The following is a 22,497-nucleotide window of genomic DNA, read 5'->3' as shown; positions in this document are numbered from 1 at the left end:
AGTTCCACGTGTCGGGGGTAATGAAGTGTGTGAGGTTACCATTACTAGAGAGATGATTCTTGGGAAACTGAAAGATCTGAAGGTAGATAAGTTACCTGAACCAGATGGTGTACACCCAGGGGTATGAAAGAGGTGGCTAAAGACATTGTGGAGGCATTAGTAAAGATCTTCCAAGAATCAGTAGATTCTGGAATGGTTCTGGGAGACTGGAAAATTGCAAATGTCACTCCACTCTTCAAGAAGGGAGAGAAGAAACTACAGGCCAGTTAGTCTGACCTCAGTGTTTGGGAAGATGCTGGAGTTGATTATTAAGGATGAGCTCTCAGGTTACTTGGAGGCACATGATAAAATAGTCCATGGTCCACAAGGTTTCCTCAAGGAAAATCTTGCCGGACAAGTCAGTTAGAATTCCTTGAAGAAATAACAAAGGAAAATCAGGTGATGTTGTGCACTTGGATTTTCCGAAGAACTTTGACAAGCTGCCACACATGAGCCCATGGTGCTATATGAAAGGGTAAGGCAGTGGCTGATTGGCAGGAGGCGAAGAGTGGGAATGAAGGGAGCCTTTTCTGCCTGGCTGCTGGTGACTAGTGGTGTCCCACAGGGTCTGTGTTGAGACCGATCCTTTTTATGTTATATGTCAATTATTTGAATGATGGAATTGATAGCTCTGTTGCAAAGTTTGAAGCCAATACAAAGTTAGCTGGAGGGGTAGGTGGTTTTGAGGAAGTAGAAAGTCAATAGAAGGGCTTGGACAGATTAGGAGAATGAACAATGAAGTGGCAGATGGAATACAGTGTCGGGAAGTGTATGGTCATGCACTTTGGTAGAAAAAATTAAAGGGTCAGCTATTTTCTAAATGGAGAGAAAATACAAAAATCTGAGGCACAAAGGGATTTAAGATTCCTGGCGCAGGATTCCCTAAAGGTTAATTTGTAGGTTGAGTCTGTGGTGAGAAAGGCAAATGCCATGTTAGCATTAATTTCAAGAGGACTAGAATATAAAAGCAATATAATGTAATGTTGCGACTTTATAAACCAGTGGTGAGACCTCACTTGGAGTAATGTGAGCAATTTTGGGTCCCTTATCTTAGAAATGATGTGCTGCTGATCGGCCTAAAGGAGGGTGTGGAAACGGGCGGTCTGATTAAGTGTGTGCAAAGAATCACGTCCAAAGGATTTGGCATCGAACTGAACGCAGAGTTTGAGATTGAGAGGGCACACCGGGCCTGGCACCTAGGCTGAGTGAGGATTGCCCCCCCAGGCTGGTCCTAATATGATTCTTGTGCTCTTAGGCCAGAGAGAAAGTGCTGCAAGCGGCCAAAGCAATGAGAGGAGTTGAGTGGGAGGGATGCAAAGTTTCCTTCTTTCCAGATGTGTCCAGAGAATTGGCTGAAAGACAAAGGGCATTTACTATGGCTCGGAAAATGCTGCAAAGAGTCAATGTGAGATTTACACTCGCTTATCCAGCAGTGTTACGCTTCACGTGGAAAGGAAAATACAAATTCTTTACTACTGCTGCAGAAGCAGAGAAAATCATTCAGGAAATCTGCGGGGCGGGCTCTGACTGAGAAACAGGATATGATCACAGTAATAGGTTGAGGTAACTTTTTAGGTATAATAGGGAGGGTGGGGAGCTGGATAAAGCGGTCTGATCAGGACTAGGCTTACCAACTGGCTCAGCATTTTGCAGACCATATCATGTGTCTTTCTTCTTTTCTGTTTCTTTGTGGAGTTTATCCTGCCTGCTTGTTTTTTCTTTGTTGGTTAATCTGGCAGGAATATATTATCTCTATGTTTGTGGGTTATGTTGTTTGTTTACTTGTTATTTGAGAGCACAGTATTTCCAGTGTTTGTTGGTAATAATTGAGCATGGGGATAGAGTACAGCAGGTTTCTTTTTGGAGTTTTCATTTTATTGCATTACAGACTCAGCCATCCGGAAAAAATGTATATTTTTGCACGTGTGTGCATTAAGTTTAGGACATGAAAATGGTTAATTTCATATCATGGAACATTAATGGGTGTGGAAACCCAATCAAGAGGAAAAAGATTTTATCATACCTTAGTGGTAAACAAATTGATATTGCATTTGTCCAGGAAACGGACTAGAAGGGCTGAGATGGCCTGTTTCCGTGCTGTAATTGTTATATGGAAACACATTTTAAAGATGTTGAGGCACTGAAATTTAGAAGAGATTGGGTGGGCCAGGCATTCAATTCGTCATTTAATAGCAAATAAAATGGGACAATGATTAGTTTTCAGTAAACAAAAAACTTGGTTTTGTATTGCTTGAGGAATTTAAAGACAAGGAAGGCAGGATAATTTGTATAGATGCACTTATTAATGGGGTGAAGGTAGTACTTTGTAACATATATGCCCTTAATAAGGAAGACCCAGACTTTCTTAACAAGGTGAACAAAATTTTAGGTACCAAGGAATGAAAAATAATTTTAGCAGGAGACTTTAACCAAGTAATGGATCCTGTTATTGATAAAAGCAAATTTCAGACATCACCCTTACCTAGGGACAGGGCTGCCTTACATCAACTTACTGAGGATATCGGTCTGGTGGATATGTGGCGATTGGTGAATCCATCCGGAAAGGAATATACGTTTTTCTCTCATCGACATAAATCCTACCCCAGAATAGATTTTTTTTCTAGTATCCAACTCCATTGTTGAACAGGTGATAGACTGTAAAATTGGCCCAATAGCATTATCAGACCATGCACCAGTTGAAATTCAAATTGATTTAAATACTGAAAGGGGAAGGAGGGGTAGGTGGCGAATAAATACTATGCTGTAAGAAGATGAGGATTTCAGTGATAAGTTGGCTGAGGGTCTGACTTCGTTTATTGAATTGAACGTAGGGAGCGCAGTAAAGCTGTCCTGGTGGCATAAGAGGAAAATTAATAGCACCAACACCTAAAAGGAAGAAAGAAACTATGGAGCAAAAAAAAAATCTGGAAGCAGAAATAAACACATTGAAAAAGGTCTTATCAAGACAATATACCGATGACTTATACAAAGATCTGTGCAATTTGAAATTCCACATAAATGACAAAGAAGCAGAATATGCGTTATTTAGATTAAAAACAAGTTTCTACGAAGGTGGTGACAAGGCTAGTAAGCTGCTGGCATGGTATTTAAAGCAGCAGAATACAAATGGTGTTATACCTGTAATTAAGAAAGGGGATACGTTATCTAATTATTATTATCATTATAATGATAATGATAATTAATGATAATGATAATTATCACTATCTCATTACATCATCTAAAGAAATAAACAAAGTCTTCCAACAGTTCTATGAACATCCACATGCATCACCATTTAACTATGACCAGGAGGAGCTGAATCAGTTTTTCGGTAATATATAATTGCCTACATTATCCCCACAACAAGCTGAGTCCTTGGATGCCCCAATTACTGAGAATGAGGTCAGGCGGGCTATTGCGGCTATGAAAGTGGGGAAATCTCCACGTATGGATGGCTTCCCAGTTGAATATTATAAGAGATTTCTGGACATATTGGCTCCTATTCTAACAAAAATCTATTCAGAAGCATTTATTTTGGAATCTTTACCTAATACATTTAATGAAGCACTAATATCGTTGATCCCAAAAAAAGACAGGGATACAATAGACCCTTCCAATTATAGGACTATAAGCTTAATTAATGTGGACTGTAAGATACTGACTAAAATACTGGCTTCGCGATTAGAGCAAGTATTGCCATCTATAATTAACACTGACCGGGTTGGCTTCATTAAAGGCAGATCCCCAACTGACAATTTAAGGAGATTACCGCACTTAATATGGCTGAACTCCCCCAGTTACTGCCATCTCCCTGGACGCTGAAAAGGCCTTTGACAGGGTTGAGAGGAGATTTTTCACCATGGCCTTGTCATTCTTTCAGTTTGGCTCTAACTTTAAATCATGGATTAGAATTTTGTATAAAAACCCTAAGGCTGCAGTTACTACAAATGGTATAATATCCCCATTTTTCAACATTTCACGGGGCACAGGCCAAGGCTGCCCCCTCTCCCCACTGTTATTTACGATTTTTTTGGAACCATTGGCAATCATGATTAGAGTAGATCCAAATATTAGAGGGGTGAAGGGAGGCGGAAAGGAGCATAAGCTGATGTTATATGCTGAAGGTATTTTATTACTGATTAGTGACCCTCCTAATTCCTTACCCCCAACTAATGAAAACAATTCAATTATATTCTGAGGTATCTGGTTATAAAATCAACTGCAATAAATCTGAGGCTATGCCAATGTCAAAATTGAGTTACTCAAATTCAGTATCTCAGTTTAATTTCAGAGGGGTGCCAGTTGGAATGAATATCTAGGGGTCAAACTCAGTCAGAATTTGGATGAAATAATTACTTTAAATTATGATCCTTTATTGAGTAGGATAATAAATAATCTGGATAAGTGGGGGGCACTGAGACTGTCACTCTGGGGTAAAGTCAATGTAGTTAAATTGGTCATAGCACCTCAGTTTAACTATCTTTCTATGATGCTTCCTTTAAATATTTCAGATTTGATCTACAAGCAATACAACAAAATTATCAGTGATTTTCAATGTGATAAGAAGAAACCCAGAATTAAAATGAGTAAGATGTGTATGTCCAGGGACATGGGTGGGCTCAGTCTACCAGACGTCAGGGCATATAAATTATCCTTTGAAATGACCAAGTTAGCTAAACTTGGGCCAGGACTGATGTTGATTTAGATTGGGTAATTACAGAACAGAGCCTGGCTGCACCACATTCTCCCCTTAACACCCTCGTGGAAAACAAGACTAATCTAAATCCTATACTACTTCACTCAAGGAGTGTGTGGAGTACAATTCATAAAGCTTGTAGAATGTCACATTTAAACCAGTTATACTCCTCGCTCTGGAATAACCCTGCGATACGCATTGGGAAAAGAATGGTGTACTGGAAAGAATGGAAGATTAAAGGTGTGAATACACCAGGTGAACTCTATGTGAATGAGATTTTTATGTCAATGTGTATTTGCAGAGGAAATATAACTTTGTAGATAAAGGGGATTTTTGGAAGAATTTACAAATAAGACATTGCTTAAGTAATATATTCAAGAACAGTGACCCACAAAGTAACCCTTTAATTGAATACATTACCACAGAAAGTTTATAAAGCATCAGTGTTTTATAAAACGTTCAAGCACTCTGTGGGTGAATCGTGCAACAATCTCAAAGCAGTATGGTAGAAGGACCTTGGAAGCGATATTGAAGATAATGAGGGGTCAAGTATTTTATCAAATGTGGGTAGACATATTAGGGAAGCGAGAGGGGAATTTATTCAGTATAAGATAGTACACAGATATTATTGGACACCAACTAGACTCTACAAAATGGGGATTGTTGATGATAATTTATGCTGGAAATGTAAAAATGAGGTGGGCACATATTTTCACATGATTTGGATGTGTTCTGTGGTTCATCCATTTTGGTGTAAAGTACATTTTGGTGTAAAGTTCTTGATTTGTTGCGGAATTGGTCGGGTTCCACACTGCCCTTGTGCCCATGGCTTTGTCTCCTGGGTGATAGGACAATGATACCTAATGGAAACAATGACAAATTTACTATTTTAAAGTGGGTCTCATCACAGCTGCAAGAATTATATTGCAAAACTGGAAAAAAGCCAGAAGTCCCACTGGGAAGGAATGGACTGAGGAAATGATTAAGATTTCATCATATGATTACATGTTGGGAAGAATTGGATGGTGGATCAGCAAATTTGCTGATGATACAAAGATTAGAGGTGTAGTGGACAGTCAGGAATGTTTTCAAAGCTTGCAGAGGGATCTGGACTAGCTGGAAAAATGGGCAGAAAAATGGCAGATGGAGTTTAATACAGACAAGTGTGAGGTATTGCACTTTGGAAGGACAAACCAAGGTAGAACATACAAGGTAAATGGTAGGACACTGAGGAGTGCAGTAGAACAGAGGGATCTGGGAATACAGATACAAAATTCCCTAAAAGTGGCATCACAGGTAGATAGGGTAGTAAAGAGAGCTTTTGGTGCATTGGCCTTTATAAATCAAAGTATTGAGTATAAGAGTTGGAATGTTATAGTGAGGTTGATTAAGGCATTGGTGAAGCCAAATTTGGATATTGTGTGCAGTTTTGGTCACTGATTTACAGGAAGGATATTAATAAGATTGAAAGAGTGCATAGAAGGTTTACAAGGATATTGCCAGGACTTGAGAAACTGAGTTTCAGAGAAAGGTTGAATAGATTAGGACTTTATTCCCTGGAGCGTAAAAGAATGAGGGGAGACTTGATAAAGGTATATAAAATTGTGATGGGTATAGATAGAGTGAATCCGAGCAGGCCTTTTCTACTGAGGCTAGGGGAGGAAAAAAACAGAGGACATGGGTTAAGGGTGATGGGGGGAAAAGTTTAAAGAGAACATTAGTGGGGGGCTTCTTCATGCAGAGAGTGGTGGGAGTGTGGATTGAGCTGTCAGATGAAGTTGTAAATGTGGGCTCACTTTTGACATTTAAGAAAAACTTGGACAGGTATATGGATGAGAGGGGTTTGGAGGGATATGGGCCAGGTGCAGGTCAGTGGGACTAGACAGAAAAATGGTTCGGCACAGCCAAGAAGGGCCAAAAGGCCTGTTTCTGTGCTGTAATGTTCTGTGGATCTATGGTAATTAACAGTGAGGGAAAAATGCAAAACGCATGGGATCAATTTTGGTTGTATGTTAATTTAAACTTAAATTAGAACTTTTTTCTGTTTCTAAGTCTTACTTGTTTTCCTGTCATGGGATGGCTGTGTAAATATGCTGTACTGTATCTGCTCTATGATATGCTGTGCTGTTTTGTAAAATAAGAATAAATCAGAATAAAAATCTGAATTAAAAAAAAGAAATGTGCTGAAACGGGAGACTTGGAAGTTGAAGGCAGAGTTAAGTTGGCACTAAACGGCGACTCCTTTGCTTGCATCTTCGGAAACAGCTCTAACTCCATCTTTCTATCTTTACTTTTCCCTTTCAGGGTTCTTTTGAAGACCCTGACCTGGAGTTACACGCTGACCTTGTGAAAATGGGACCCGTTCTCGGGGGTTTCAGGACCAGCCATTGTTGTTCAGCTTGCCGAGGGTTTGGGTTGGGAGTCCGGCTCGGATTTGGAAGCCTAGGATCTCGGGGCTCCGGAGATGGACGATTCGAGTGTCGGTGTCACGGCAGGAGACTCGTGTGTTGTCGGGGAGGCCGGAAAATCTTCCGCTGTGGGCCTGAAGACCCGAGATCTTTGCGATCTTCAGGCACGGAGCTTGTAAAAAGTGAATAAACAGACTTCTTAACATCGTAAACCAGCGGGTTGTTGTTATGTCTCCCGCTCACTGTAAAAATGAAGGACACCTCCCTCTCCCTTAAAAGAGAGAGAGAGAGAACTTATGGTTGCTCATTGCCGAATGAAATACGACAGTCTTTGGAATAACTGCAAGGTCTGTGTCTGTGCTATCGCCTAGCTCACACCTGTGCTTGGTAGTGTGTGGTCTTTTCTTTTGTTTGGGGGGAGGGAGGAGCTGGGGAAGAGGACTTTGGGGTTCTCATGTTTAGAAACATAGAAAACCTACAGCACAATACAGGCCCTTCAGCCCACAAAGTTGTGCCGAACATGTCCCTACCTCAGAAATTACTAGGCTTACCTATAACCCTCTATTTTATTAAGCTCCATGTACCTATCTAAAAGTCTCTTAAAAGACCCTAGCGTATGCACCTCCGCTACTGTTGCCAGCAGCCCATTCCACACACTCACCACCCTCTGAGTAAAAAACTTACCCCTGACATCTCCTCTGTACTGACTCCCCAGCACCTTAAACCCGTGTCCTCTGTCACAGATTCAGCAACAATAAATATATAAGTGAGGCCGGGTTTTTATAACAAATAAAACATTTATTAAACACTGAAAAACAAACCCCCAAAAGTAAACAAACAACTAACCTAACCGGAAATCAGCTGCTGTGCGGCAGCTTAAACAGTTCTTAAAGCGAAGTTGCAAAAACAGTCCTTCAAAGTAGTATTGCAAAAGTTCAAAATGCTTACAGTCCATTAAAGGAGAGACTTTTTAGACGATTTAAATTCTCTTTCACGTCATGTTGTTGCGGTTCCCAGTCGAACTATACTTTTCCCGGAGAATTTACAAAGATGAAAATGAAACGGCTTAAAGGCACTGACTTTTCCTCTACAAAACTGTACCCAAACCTTTCTGCTATATTTCGTAGGGATTAACACGAGCACAGTCAACGAATTCCTTTCGAATGAGGATCAAACAAGGTCAAACCTGTTTCACCGTCGAAATCAACTTTCCTCGATCTTTTAGCTCCCGAACTCCGATCTTCACTCTCCACTGACTTTTAACTGGCAGTATTATAAAGAAACTGCCGGCAATGACCTTTTAAACTTTAGGCATTAAATAAAACTCCACCTTTCAACCAAACTGCATCATAATATTGGACCACACAGTGGCATGGAGTCAAACTGGCAAATCCAGCCACGAACTGCTCCTCCTCACAGGGAGGGGTCCTCCTTTTATACCCTGTTAACAAAACCTGTCACATGACCTCTACTGGCGGGAAAATGATGTCACTCCACCATCACAAGACCACTACCTTAAGTCCAGTATAGCTTCAACACCACTATCACGTGACAAGTACAAGATACCCACGGGTACGTAACACCTCCCTCCAAAAAAAATTTTGATCTGTCAAGAACAAAATTTTAACAATTATTTACAAGAAAAAAACAAATGTATAAAGTTTATAACATACACAGTATACATAGTATCATCATATAACATCTTATGACTTACAATACACTAGGAGTGTTACAATTGTAAAAAACCACTCCATAAAAAAAATTACATTGTACATTCAACATCGAGATAGACAATCAGCAACCACATTATCTTTACCTTTAATATGAGTTATCACAATATTGTACTCTTGTAACATCAAACTCCAATTTAATAACCTTCTGTTTTTGTTTTTCATCTTACTCAGAAACACTAACGGATTATGATCAGTGTAAACAATAAGTGGTTTTTGAGTTGTAACAACATATACGTCAAAATGTTCTAAAGCTAAAACAAGAGATAACAATTCCTTCTCTATTGTCGAATAGTTTCTTTGATGCTTATTAAATTTCTTAGAAAAGTAAGCTACTGGATGATCAACGGGCTTAGGTGGAAGCGGGCGAGGCAAGGTAAGCTTAGGTTTCAGTTTTTCCTATTATTTGAGGAAAGGGGAAGTATGAGTGTGAGGGCAGCTTGTTGTTCTCGGTGTCGGATGTGGGAGGTCCTGGAGTCTCCTAGCCTCCCGGACGTCCACATCTGCACCAGGTGCACCGAGCTACAGCTCCTAAGGAACCGTGTTAGGGAGCTGGAACTGCAGCTCGATGACCTTCGGCTGGTCAGGGAGAGTGAGGAGTTGATAGAGAGGTGTTACAGGCAGGTGGTCACACCGGGACCACAGGAGGCAGACAGGTGGGTCACAGTTAGGAGGGGGAAGGGGAAGAAGTCAGGTACTAGAGAGTACCCCTGTGGCTATACCCCTTGACAATAAGTACTCCTGTTTGAGTACTGTTGGGGGGGACAGCCTACCTGGGGGAAGCAACAGTGGCCGTGCCTCCAGCACAGAGTCCGGTCCTGTTGTTCAGAAGGGTGGGGAAAGGAAGAGGAAGGCAGTAGTAATAGGGAACTCGATAGTTAGGGGGTCAGACAGGCGATTCTGTGGACGGGATCAGGAGACCCGGATGGTAGTTTGCCTCCCTGGTGCCAGGGTTCCGGATGTTTCTGACCGCGTCCAAGATATCCTGAAGTGGGAGGGTGAGGAGCCAGAGGTCGTGGTATATATAGGTACCAATGACATAGGCAGGAAAAGGGAAAAGGTCCTGAAAGGAGAATACAGGGAGTTAGGAAGGCAGTTGAGAAGAAGGACCTTAATCTTGGGATTACTGCCTGTGTCATGTGACACTGAGAATAGGAATAGAATGAGGTGGAGGATAAATGTGTGGCTGAGGGATTGGAGCAGAAGGCAGGGATTCAAGTTCCTGGATCATTGGGACCTCTTTTGGGGCAGGTGTGACCCGTACAAAAAGGATGGGTTACACTTGAATCCTAGGGGGACCAATATCCTGGTGGGGAGATTTGCTAAGGCTACTGGGCAGACTTTAAACTAGAATGGTTGGGTGGGAATCAATTTGAAGAGACTAGGGGAGAGGAGGTTAGTTCACAAATAGAGAAAGCTAGTAGACAGTGTGTGAGGGAGGATAGGCAGGTGATAGAGAAGGGGAGCACTCAGACCGAAGATATAGGAGAGAAGGAAGAAAAAGGATAATAAAGTTGATTGCATCGTTAGGGATAAACAGAGAGGAAGAAGTGGAAAGATTCTTAAATGCATCTATTTTAATGCCAGGAGCATTGTAAGAAAGGTGGATGAGCTTAGAGCATGGATTAATACCTGGAAATATGATGTTGTAGCTATTAGTGAAACATGGTTGCAGGAGGGGTGTGATTGGCAACTAAATATTCCTGGATTTCGTTGCTTCAGGTGTGATAGAATTGGAGGGGCAAGAGGAGGAGGTGTTGCATTGCTTGTCCGAGAAAATATTACAGCGGTGCTCTGGCAGGGTAGATTAGAGGACTCGTCTAGGGAGACTATTTAGGTGGAATTGAGGAATGGGAATGGGAAAGGTGTAGTAACACTTATAGGGGTGTATTATAGACCACCTAATGGGGAGCGAGAATTGGAGGAGCAAATTTGTAAGGAGATAGCAGATATTTGTAATAAGCACAAGGTTGTGATTGTGGGAGATTTTAATTTTCCACACATAGACTGGGAAGCCCATACTGTAAAAGGGATGGATGGTTTGGAATTTGTAAAATGAGTGCAGGATAGTTTATTGCAGCAATACATAGAGGTACCAACTAGAGAAGGGGCAGTGTTGGATCTTCTGTTAGGGAATGAGATAGGTCAGGTGACGGAGGTATGTGTTGGGGAGCACTTTGGGTCCAGTGATCACAATACCATTAGTTTCAATATAATTATGAAGAAGGATAGGACTGGATCCAGGGTTGAGATTTTTGATTGGAGAAAGGCTAACTGAGGAGATGCGAAAGGACTTAGAAGGAGTGGATTGGGACAATTTGTTTTATGGGAAGGATGTAATAGAGAAATGGAGGTCATTTAAAGGTGAAATTTTGAGGGTACAGAATCTTTTTGTTCCTGTTAGGTTGAAAGGAAAGGTTAAAAGTTTGAGAGAGCCATGGTTTTCAAGGGATATTGGAAACTTGTTTAGGAAAAAGAGAGAGATCTATAAGAAATATAGGCAGCATGGAATAAATGAGGTGCTCGAGGAACATAAAGAATGTAAAAAAATCTTAAGAAAGAAATTTGAAAAGCTAAAAGATGATATGAGGTTGCTTCGGCAAGTAAGGTGCAAATAAATCCAAAGGGTTTCTACAGTTATATTAATAGCAAAAGGATAGTGAGAGATAAAATTGGTCCCTTAGAGAATCAGAGTGAACAGCTACGTGTGGAGCCAAAAGAGATGGGGGAGATTTTGAACAATTTCTTTTCTTCGGTATTCACTAAGGAGAAGGATATTGAATTGTGTAAGGTAAGGGAAACAAGTAGGGAAGTTATGGAAACTATGACAATTAAAGAGGAGGAAGTACTGGCACTTTTAAGGAATATAAAAGTGGATAAATCTCCAGATCCTGACAGAATATTCCCTAGGACCTTGAGGGAATTTGGTGTAGAAATAGCAGGGGCTCTGACAGAAATATTTCAAATGTCATTAGAAACGGGGATGGTGCCAGAGGATTGGCGTATTGCTCATGTGGTTCCATTGTTTAATAAGGGTTCTAAGAGTAAACCTAGCAATTATAGGCCTGTCAGTTTGACGTCAGTGGTGGGTAAATTAATGGAAAGTATTCTTAGAGATGGTATATATAATTATCTGGATAGACAGGGTCTGATTAGGAATAGTCAGCATGGATTTGTGCATGGAAGGTCATGTTTGACAAACCTTATTGAATTTTTTGAAGAGGTTACGAGGAAAGTTGACGAGGGTAAAGCAGTGGATGTTGTCTATATGAACTTCAGTAAGGCCTTTGACAAGGTTCCACATGGAAGGTTAGTTAGGAAGGTTCAATCGTTAGGTATTAATATTGAAGTAGTAAAATGGATTCAACAGTGGCTGGATGGGAGATACCAGAGAGTAGTGGTGGATAACTGTTTGTCAGGTTGGAGGCCGGTGACTAGTGGTGTGCCTTAGGGATCTGTACTGGGTCCAATGTTGTTTGTCATATACATTAATGATCTGGATGATTGGATTAGTAAGTATGCAGATGATGCTGAGGTAGGTGGTGTTGTGGATAATGAAGTAGGTTTTCAAAGCTTGCAGAGAGATTTAGGCCAGTTAGAAGAGTGGGCTGAATGATGGCAGATGGAGTTTAATGCTGATAAGTGTGAGGTGCTACATTTTGGTAGGAATAATCCAAATAGGACATACATGGTAAATGGTAGGGCATTGAAGAATACAGTAGAACAGAGTGATCTAGGAATAATGGTGCACAGTTCCCTGAAGGTGGAATCTCATGTGGATAGGGTGGTGAAGAAAGCTTTTGGTATGCTGACCTTTATAAATCAGAGCATTGAGTATAGGAGTTGGGATGTAATGTTAAAATTGTACAAGGCATTGGTAAGGCCGAATTTGGAGTATTGTGTACAGTTCTGGTCACTGAATTATAGGAAAGATGTCAACAAAATAGAGAGAGTACAGAGAAGATTTACTAGAATGTTACCTGGGTTTCAGCACCTAAGTTACAGAGAAAGGCTGAACAAGTTAGGTCTTTATTCTTTGGAGCGTAGAAGGTTGAGGGGGGACTTGATAGAGGTATTTAAAATTATGAGGGGGATAGATAGAGTTGACGTGGATAGGCTTTTTCCATTGAGAGTAGGGGAGATTCAAACAAGAGGACATGATTTGAGAGTTAGGGGGCAAAAGTTTAAGGGTAACACGAGGGGGAATTTCTTTACTCAGAGAGTGGTAGCTGTGTGGAATGAGCTTCCAGTAGAAGTGGTAGAGGCAGGTTCGGTATTGTCATTTAAAGTAAAATTGGATAGGTATATGGACAGAAAAGGAATGGAGGGTTATGGGCTGAGTGCGGGTCAGTGGGACTAGGTGAGAGTAAGCGTTCGGCACGAACTAGAAGGGCCGAGATGGCCTGTTTCTGTGCTGTAATTGTTATATGGTTAATAAATCTTCTATGATTAAATGATGGAGCTGATCAGATAGACCAAATGGCGTAATTGTGCTCCAGTGCCTTGTGGTTTTATGGTAATACTGATTCATCTGATTTTATCTTCTCCCTCTCAAACTGCAGGGTGAATTCTATCATACTACGCTCACTGACACATAAGTGTCACCTCTTTCTAATGATTTGATTTCATTTTTCACCAACTGACCACACCACAGCCTCTGTCTGTCTGCCTGCCCTTTCATACCATACCAGCTGGGTTTCTCTATCACATCTACAGAATCTTGGGCCTACTCTTCTAACTATGGAATTCCCCGTCACTGCTGTAGTCCTCTTCTCCCCCCTTCCCTGCTGACCAATGGCATCAGAGACCTGATTGCTGTGGCTTACCCCTATTGGGTCATCTCCCTCAACAGTATCCAAAATGGTATATTTATTAGTGAGGGGAAAGCCACAAGTGTATTCTGTACTGACTGCCCTTTCCTTTCCCTCTCCTGACAATCATCCAGGTACTTGCCTCCTTCAACTTGGGGGTGACTGCATCGCGGTAGCTCCTGTCTGTCACCTCAGTTTCCAGGATGAGCCAAGAGGAGGTGATGGACCACGTCAAAATGGGAATGAGAATCAGAATTAAAATGTTTGGCCACTGGTAAGTTCCGTTTTTGACAGATATGGCGTAGGTGCTCAGTGAAGTGGTCCCCTAATTTATGACCGGTCTGACTAATGTAGAGAAGGCCACATAGGGCACAGCGGACGCAAAGGTGAAGTGTTGCCTCACCTGGATGACTGTTTGGGGCCCTGAATGGAGGTGAGGGAGGAGGTGAATGGGCAGGTGCAGTACTTGGGCTGTTTGCAGGGATCAGTGCCTGGAGGGGGATTAGTAGGTTGGGATGAATGGACGAGGAAATCTTGGAGGGAGCTGTACCTGTGGAAAGCATGGGGGAGGTGAAGATATGTTTGGTTGTAAGATCATTTGGAGATGACGGAAGCTGCGAAAAATGATGTGATTGATGTGGAGACTCATGGGGAGGTAGATAAGGACAAGAGGAACTCTATCACTGTAAAGATGGCGGGAAGGTGGGGTGAGCATGAATGTTCAGGGAGTGGAGAGATGTGGGTGATGGCAACAGCAGGGGTGGAGAAAGAAGGAACTGACAAAAGGAAATGGCATTGATACAGAAAAAAGGAGACAGGGTGGGAAGAGCTGTAGTCGAGATAACTGTGGGAATCAGTAGGTTTATAGAAGATGTCATTGACAGTTTGTCTCCAGAGATGGAGACAGAGAGATCAAGAAAGGTGAGGGAGGTGTCAGAACAAGACTGTGAATTTAAGGGAAGGGTGGTAGTTGGAGACAAAGTTGGTGAAATTAACAAGCTCAGCATGGGTGCATGAAACAGCACCAATGCAGTCGTTAATGTCATGGATGAAGAGTTGTGGAGCATTATTGTGAAAGTCTTGGTTCATGGACTGTTCTGTGTAGCCAATGATTGCAGGCGTCGCTGGGGCCTATGGCTACCCCTCGAGGCTGGACAAAGTGGGAGGAGTCAAAGGAAAAACTGAGGATGAGGACCAGTCCTGCCAAATGGAGGAGTGTGGTACTACAGCGAAACTGGTTGGTTCTTTTATTGAGAAAGAAGCAATGAGCTTTAAGGGCTTCTTGATGGAGGATAGAAGTGAACATGGACTGGACATCCATGGTGAAAATGAGGCAGTTCGGGCTAGGGAATTGATCTCCTCACTAACTGTGAGGAATGGGAACAGGAAGTATGTCTGTGAGGCCTGTGTTCTGAACTGGGTGTCAGATGTGGGATGTCCGGGAGACTCACAGCCTCCCGGAAGGCCACATCTACACACGATGCGTCGAGCTGCAGCTCCTTAGGGACCGCGTTAGGGAACTGGACAGATAAATGGGTCACAGTCAGGAGAAGGAAGAGCATGAGTCAGATACTAGAGATACCACCCCTGTGGCTGACCTCTTAACAGTAAGTACTGTTTGAGTACTGTTGGGAGCGGACGACCCGGGGGCAGCAACAGTGGCCGTGCCTCTGGCACAGAGTCTGGCCCTGTGGCTCAGAAGGGTAGGGAAGGGAAGAAGGCAACAGTGATAGGGGACTCTGTAGTCAGGGGGTCAGACAGGCGATTCTGTGGACGCAGGAAAGAAACATGGATGGTAGTTTACCTCCCAGGTGCCAGGGTCCAGGATGTTTCTGATTGCATCCATGCTATCCTGAAATGGGAAGGAGAACAGCCAGAGGTCATGGTACATATTGGTACCAACGACATAGGTAGGAAAAGGGAGGAGGTCCTGTAAAGCAGACTACAGGGAGTTAGGAAGGAAATTGAGAAGCAGGACCTCAAAGGTAGTAATCTCGGGATTACTGCCTGTGCCACACGACAGTGAGTATAGGAATAGAATGAGGTGGAGGATAAATGCATGGCTGAGGGATTGGAGCAGGGGGCAGGAATTCAGATTTCTGGATCATTGGGGCAGGAGTGATCTGTAAAAAAGGACGGGTTGCATTTGAATCTGAGGGGGACCAAAATCCTGGCGGGGAGGTTTACTATGGCTATTGGGGAGAGTTTAAACTATAATTGCTTGGGGGGAGGGGGAACTGAACTGAAGAGACAGAGGAAAGGGCGGTTTGCTCACAAATAGAGGAAGCTTGGAGACAGTGTGAGAGGGAGGATAAGCAGGTGACAGAGAAGGGACGCGCTCAGACCGATGGTTTGTGATGCGTCTATTTTAATGCAAGAAACATCATGAACAAAGCGGATGAACTTGGAGCCTGGATCAGTACTTGGAGCTATGATGTGGTGGACATTACAGAGACTTGGATGGCTCAGGGGCAGGAATGGTTACTTCGAGTGCCGGGTTTTAGATGTTTCAGAAAGGACAGGGAGGGAGGCAAAAGAGGTGGGGCGTGGCACTGCTGATCAGAGATAGTGTCACGGCTGCAGAAAAGCAGGAAGACATGAAGGGATTGTCTACTGAGTCTCTGCGGGTGGAGGTTAGAAACAGGAAGGTGTCAATAACTCTACAGGGTGTTTTTTATAGACCACCCATTAGTAACAGAAACATCGAGGAGCAGATAGGGAGACAGATTCTGGAAAGGTTTAACAATAACAGGGTTATCATGGTAAGAGAGTTTAATTTCCCAAATATTGATTGGCATCTCCCAAGAGCAAAGGGTTTAAATGGGGTGGAGTTTGATAGGTGTGTTCAGGAAGGATTTAGGGATGTTGTGGATAGTGTGGAGGGCTGTCAGAGGTTACAGCAGGACATCAATAGAATGCAAAATTGGGCTGAGAATTGGCAGATGGGGTTCAACCCAATAGGTTCATTTGTTTTGGTCGGTCAAAGATGACGGCAGAATATAGTACCTTGGTGGTGGAGGAGGTGGGCCACCAAGCAGAGGCGACCAGATGTGCCAAAGCAATATCCCAAGCCAAGCGAGGCTGCTGGATGAGGTGGGAGGGTGTTGAGAGGAAAATCACACCGAGTGAGCTGTGGAGTCAAACAGATTGAGCTTCATCATCGAGGCAGATACACCTGGTGACACAACCAATTGCTGAGGTGTAGAGATCATTAACAGCACCAAATTTCTTGGTGTTCACCTGGTCCCTCAACACCAGCTCCATAGCAAAGAGAGCCCAGCAGCGTCTCTACTTTCTGCGAAGACTGAGGAGAGTCCATCTCCCACCCCCCATCCTCATCACATTCTACAGGGGTTGTATTAAGAGCATCCTGAGCAGCTGCATCACTGCCTGGTTCGGAAACTGCACCATCTCGCATCACAAGACCCTGCAGCGGATAGTGAGCTCAGCTGAGAAGATCATCGGGGTCTCTCTTCCCGCCATCATGGACATTTACACTACACGCTGCATCCGCAAAGCAAACAGCATTATGAAGGACCCCATGCACCCCTCATACAAACTCTTCTCCCTCCTGCCGTCTGGGAAAAGGCTCCAAAGCATTTGGGTCTCACGACCAGACTATGTAACAGTTTCTTCCCCCAAGCCATCAGACTCCTCAATACTCAGAGCCTGGACTGACACCAACTTACTGCTCTCTACTGTGCCTGTTGTCTTGTTTATTATTTATTGTAATGCCTGCGCTGTTTTGTGCACTTTATGCAGTCCTGGGTAGGTCTGTGGTCTAGTGTACCGGTAGATTTTTTCTGTATTGTTTTCATGTAGTTCAGTGTAGTTTTTGTACTGTTTGATGTAGCACCATGGTCCTGAAAAACATTGTCTCGTTTTTACTGTGTCCTGTACCAGCAGTTATGGTCAAAATGACAATAAAAAGTGACTTGACTTGACTTGACTCGGTTTGGCAGCTGAACTTGAGGGTAAGCAAGTAACCACCAACGCCAGGCCTCTCAATACCCAGACAACAGTCCCACAACTGCCAACCTTCATCCGGGAAGGAGAGAAACTGGGGGCTAACCCCTTGCCTCATGACTCATGCCCACTGAGTGCAGCCAGGATCTGGGAAATTCATGTCGATTTAGGCCAGAAACTTACCTTTCCATCTGAAATCGCAACAACCAACCTGAGGCCTGACCTGGTCCTTTGGTCCAACTCCTGTCTTTATCACTGAGCTGACGGTCTCCTGGGAGGATGCTGTGGATGGGGTTTGCGAACAGAAAAGGCTGCGATATGCCAACCTTGCAGTTGAAGCAGAGGAACAAGGCTGGAAGGTAAAAGTGCGCCCAGTTGAGGTGGGGTGCAGGGGCTTTGTAGCCAGTTCCACCATTAGGCTGCTGAGGGAAGTGGGAGTCAGAGGGCAGGCCCACCGTAAGGCTGCTGAGGGAAGTGGGAGTCAGAGGGCAGGCCCACCATTAGGCTGCTGAGGGAAGTGGGAGTCAGAGGGCAGGCCCACCGTAAGGCTGCTGAGGGAAGTGGGAGTCAGAGGGCAGGCCCACCATTAGGCTGCTGAGGGAAGGAGGAGTCAGAGGGCAGGCCCACCGTAAGGCTGCTGAGGGAAGTGGGAGTCAGAGGGCAGGCCCACCATTAGGCTGCTGAGGGAAGTGGGAGTCAGAGGGCAGGCCCACCGTAAGGCTGCTGAGGGAAGTGGGAGTCAGAGGGCAGGCCCACCGTAAGGCTGCTGAGGGAAGTGGGAGTCAGAGGGCAGGCCCACCGTAAGGCTGCTGAGGGAAGTGGGAGTCAGAGGGCAGGCCCACCATTAGGCTGCTGAGGGAAGTGGGAGTCAGAGGGCAGGCCCACCGTAAGGCTGCTGAGGGAAGTGGGAGTCAGAGGGCAGGCCCACCGTAAGGCTGCTGAGGGAAGTGGGAGTCAGAGGGCAGGCCCACCGTAAGGCTGCTGAGGGAAGTGGGAGTCAGAGGGCAGGCCCACCGTAAGGCTGCTGAGGGAAGTGGGAGTCAGAGGGCAGGCCCACCGTAAGGCTGCTGAGGGAAGTGGGAGTCAGAGGGCAGGCCCACCGTAAGGCTGCTGAGGGAAGTGGGAGTCAGAGGGCAGGCCCACCATTAGGCTGCTGAGGGAAGTGGGAGTCAGAGGGCAGGCCCACCATTAGGCTGCTGAGGGAAGTGGGAGTCAGAGGGCAGGCCCACCGTAAGGCTGCTGAGGGAAGTGGGAGTCAGAGGGCAGGCCCACCGTAAGGCTGCTGAGGGAAGTGGGAGTCAGAGGGCAGGCCCACCATTAGGCTGCTGAGGGAAGTGGGAGTCAGAGGGCAGGCCCACCGTAAGGCTGCTGAGGGAAGTGGGAGTCAGAGGGCAGGCCCACCGTAAGGCTGCTGAGGGAAGTGGGAGTCAGAGGGCAGGCCCACCATAAGGCTGCTGAGGGAAGTGGGAGTCAGAGGGCAGGCCCACCGTAAGGCTGCTGAGGGAAGTGGGAGTCAGAGGGCAGGCCCACCGTAAGGCTGCTGAGGGAAGGAGGAGTCAGAGGACAGGCCCATAGGGTGCAATCAAAGCACTTGCTAATGCCGCCAAAATGAGCTGTGGCTGAAAAGAAGGGATGCTCTCTGGGCATCTAGAGACTAATCATGTGACACACCCCAGGCCTGATCAGCCTGTGGTGGGGCTGCCTTGGCTGAGGGTGTCTTGTGATGAAAGGCCGAAACACCCAGTGATGTCCAGGTTCACGACTGAAGACGTGTCGGAATGGTAGTACCACCATCTTGTGGTCATCTTTAGGAACTACTCCCACTCAAACTGTGACATCCAGTCCTATTAATCAAAAAATTAATGGTAGGACTCTCGGCAGTGTGGAGGAGCAGAAGGATTTGGGGTCCGAGTCCACAGGACACTCAAAGCTGCTGCGCAGGTTGACTCCGTGGTTAAGAAGGCATCGGGTGCATTAGTCTTCATCAACCGTGGGATTGAGTTTAGGAGTTGAGAGGTAATGTTGCAGCTATATAGGACCTGGTCAGACCCCACTTAGAGAACTGTGCTCAGTTCTGGTCACCTTACTACGGGAAGGATGTGGAAACCATAGAAAGGCTGAAGAGGAGATTTACAAGGATGTTGCCCGGATTGGGGAGTATGCTTTATGAGAATAGGTTGAGTGAGCTCTGCTTTTTCTCTTTAGAGCAACGGAGGATGAGAGGTGACCTGATAGAGGTGTATAAGATGATGAGAGGCATTGTTCGTGTGGATAGTCAGAGGCTTTTTCCCAGGGCTGAAATGGCTAGCATGAGAGGCCACAATTTTAAGGTGCTTGGAAGTAGGTACAGAGGAGATGTCGGGGGTAAGTTTTTTTTAATGCAGAGAGTGGTGAGTACGTGGAATGGGCTGCCAGTAACGGTGGTGGAGGTGGATACAATAGGGTCATTTAAGAGACTCCTGGACAGGTACATGGAGCTTAGAAAAATAGAGGGCTATGGGTAACCCTAGGTAACTTCTAAAATAAGTACATGTTCGGCACAGCTTTGTGGGCTGAAGGGCCTGTATTGTGCTGTAGGGTTTCTATGTTTCCATGACTACCACATTTTTGCCTTGGATGTTTAGTGCCTATACATTTCTATTCCCCCGTAAAGAAGGCCTTAAAGCTCTTCACCTCTTTCTAAATAAAGGGACCAACCTGCTTCCCTCCACTGCCAACCTTCTGCATTCGACAGAACAATTTCTCCTTTGGCTTCTCCCATTTTTTCCATAATCAAGGTTCAAAGTAAATTGATTATCAAAGTACATATCTTAGCATATACAACCCTGACATTCAATTTCTTGCAGGCAGACTGAATAAATCCATAATAGAATAATAACCATAATAGAATCAATGAAAGACCGCATTCGTTTGGCCATTGGGCAAGTGTGCAAAGACAACAAACTGTGAAAATACCAGATGACGAGGTCTTGAAAGTGAGTCCGTAGATTATGGGAACAGCTCAGTGATGGGGCAAGTGAAGTTATCCCTTCTGGTTCAAGAAGCTGATGGTTGAGGAGTAATAGCTGCTCCTAAACCTGGTGGTGTGAGTCCTGAGGCCTTCATCCTGATAGTGGCAGCGAGAAGGGATCATGTGCTTGGGGTGTGGGAGGTCTCTGATGTTGGATGCTGCTTTCTTGTGGCAGCTTTTCATGTAGATGTGCTCAGGGGTGGGAAGGGCTAAACCTGGTATGGACTGATTTCACCACTTTTTGTAGGATTTTCTGTTCAAGAGTATTAGTGTTCCCATACCAGGCTGTGATGCTATGCACCACAAATCTATAGAAGATAGTCAAAGCTTTGGACACCATGCCAAATCTTCACAAACTCCTTAGGGTGTAGAGGTACTGCTATGCTTTCTTTGTAACCACACTTACCTGCTGGGCACAGGACAGGTCCTCAGAGATAATGACACCCAGGAATTTGCTGACCATCTCCATCTCTGATCCTACGTTGAGGACTGGCTAATGGACCCCTGGTTTCCTCTTCCTGAAGTCAGTAATCAGCTCCTTGGTCTCGCTGACATTGAGTGAGAGGTTGTTGTCGTGGCACCGCTCAGCCAGATTTCAATCTCCCTCCTATGTGCTGATTCATCACCACCTTTGATTCAGCCCATGACAGTGATATCATCAGCAAACTTGAATATCACATTGAGGTTCTGCTTAGCCACACGGTCATACGTGTAAAGTGAGTAGAGCAGGGAGCTAAGCGCACAGTCTTGTGCTCCACCTGTGCTGATGGAAAAAGTGGAGGAGATGTTGCCAATCTGAACTGACTGTGGTCTGCAAGTGAGGAAATCGAGGATCCAATTGCACAAGGATGTAATGAGGCCAAGGTCCTGAAGCTTATTGATTACTTTTGAGGGGATGATAGCATTGAATGCCGAACGGTAGTCAATAAAGTGCATCTTGATGTATGCATCTCTGGCTGTCCAGATGTCCAGAATCAGGATCAGCTTTATCATCACCGGCATGTGACGTGAAATTTGTTAACTTAGCAGCAGCAGTTCAATGCAATGCGTAATATAGAAGAGAAAAAAAATAAATGAAATAAAAATAATAATAATAAACAAGTAAATCAATTACAGTATACATATATTGAATAAATTAAACAACGTGCAAAAATCAGAAATACTGTATATTCAATGTCCATTTCGGAATCGGATGGCAGAGGGAAAGAAGCTGTTCCTGAATCACTGAGTGTGTGCCTTCAGGCTTCTGTACCTCCTACCTGATGGCCCCCTAGGCCTGAGTCGACGTAGTAGTAGTATTAGTACCTGATGGTAAAAGTGAGAAAAGGACATGCCCTGGGAGCTGGAGGTTCTTAATAATAGACGCTGCCTTTCTGAGACACTGCTCCTTGAAGGTGTCCTGTGTACTCTGTAGGCTAGTACCCAAGATGGAGCTGACTACACTTACAACCCTCTGCAGCTTCTTTTGGTCCTGTGTAGTAACCCCTCCCCCATACCCAATGGTGATGCAGCCTGTCAGAATGCTCTCCATGGTACATCTATAGAAGTTTTTGAATGTATTTGTTGACATGCCAAATCTTATCAAACTCCTAATGAAGTACAGCCGCTGTCTTGCATTCTTTATAACTACATTCATAATGTTGGGACCAGGTTAGATCCTCAGAGATCTTGACACCCAGGATCTGGGTTCCGGGGTTGAATGAAGAGCCAATGAGATGACATCCACTTTGGACCTGTTTCTCCGGTAGGCAAATGGAGCAGATCCAAGTTGCTTCTTGGGAGTTGATATGTCTCATCAGGAACCTCTCAAAACACTTTGTCACGCTAGATATAACTG

The sequence above is a fragment of the Hemitrygon akajei genome, chromosome 1, assembly GCF_048418815.1.
Source record: "Hemitrygon akajei chromosome 1, sHemAka1.3, whole genome shotgun sequence".
Lineage (NCBI taxonomy): Eukaryota > Metazoa > Chordata > Chondrichthyes > Myliobatiformes > Dasyatidae > Hemitrygon > Hemitrygon akajei.
This window is presented reverse-complemented; position numbering follows the sequence as displayed.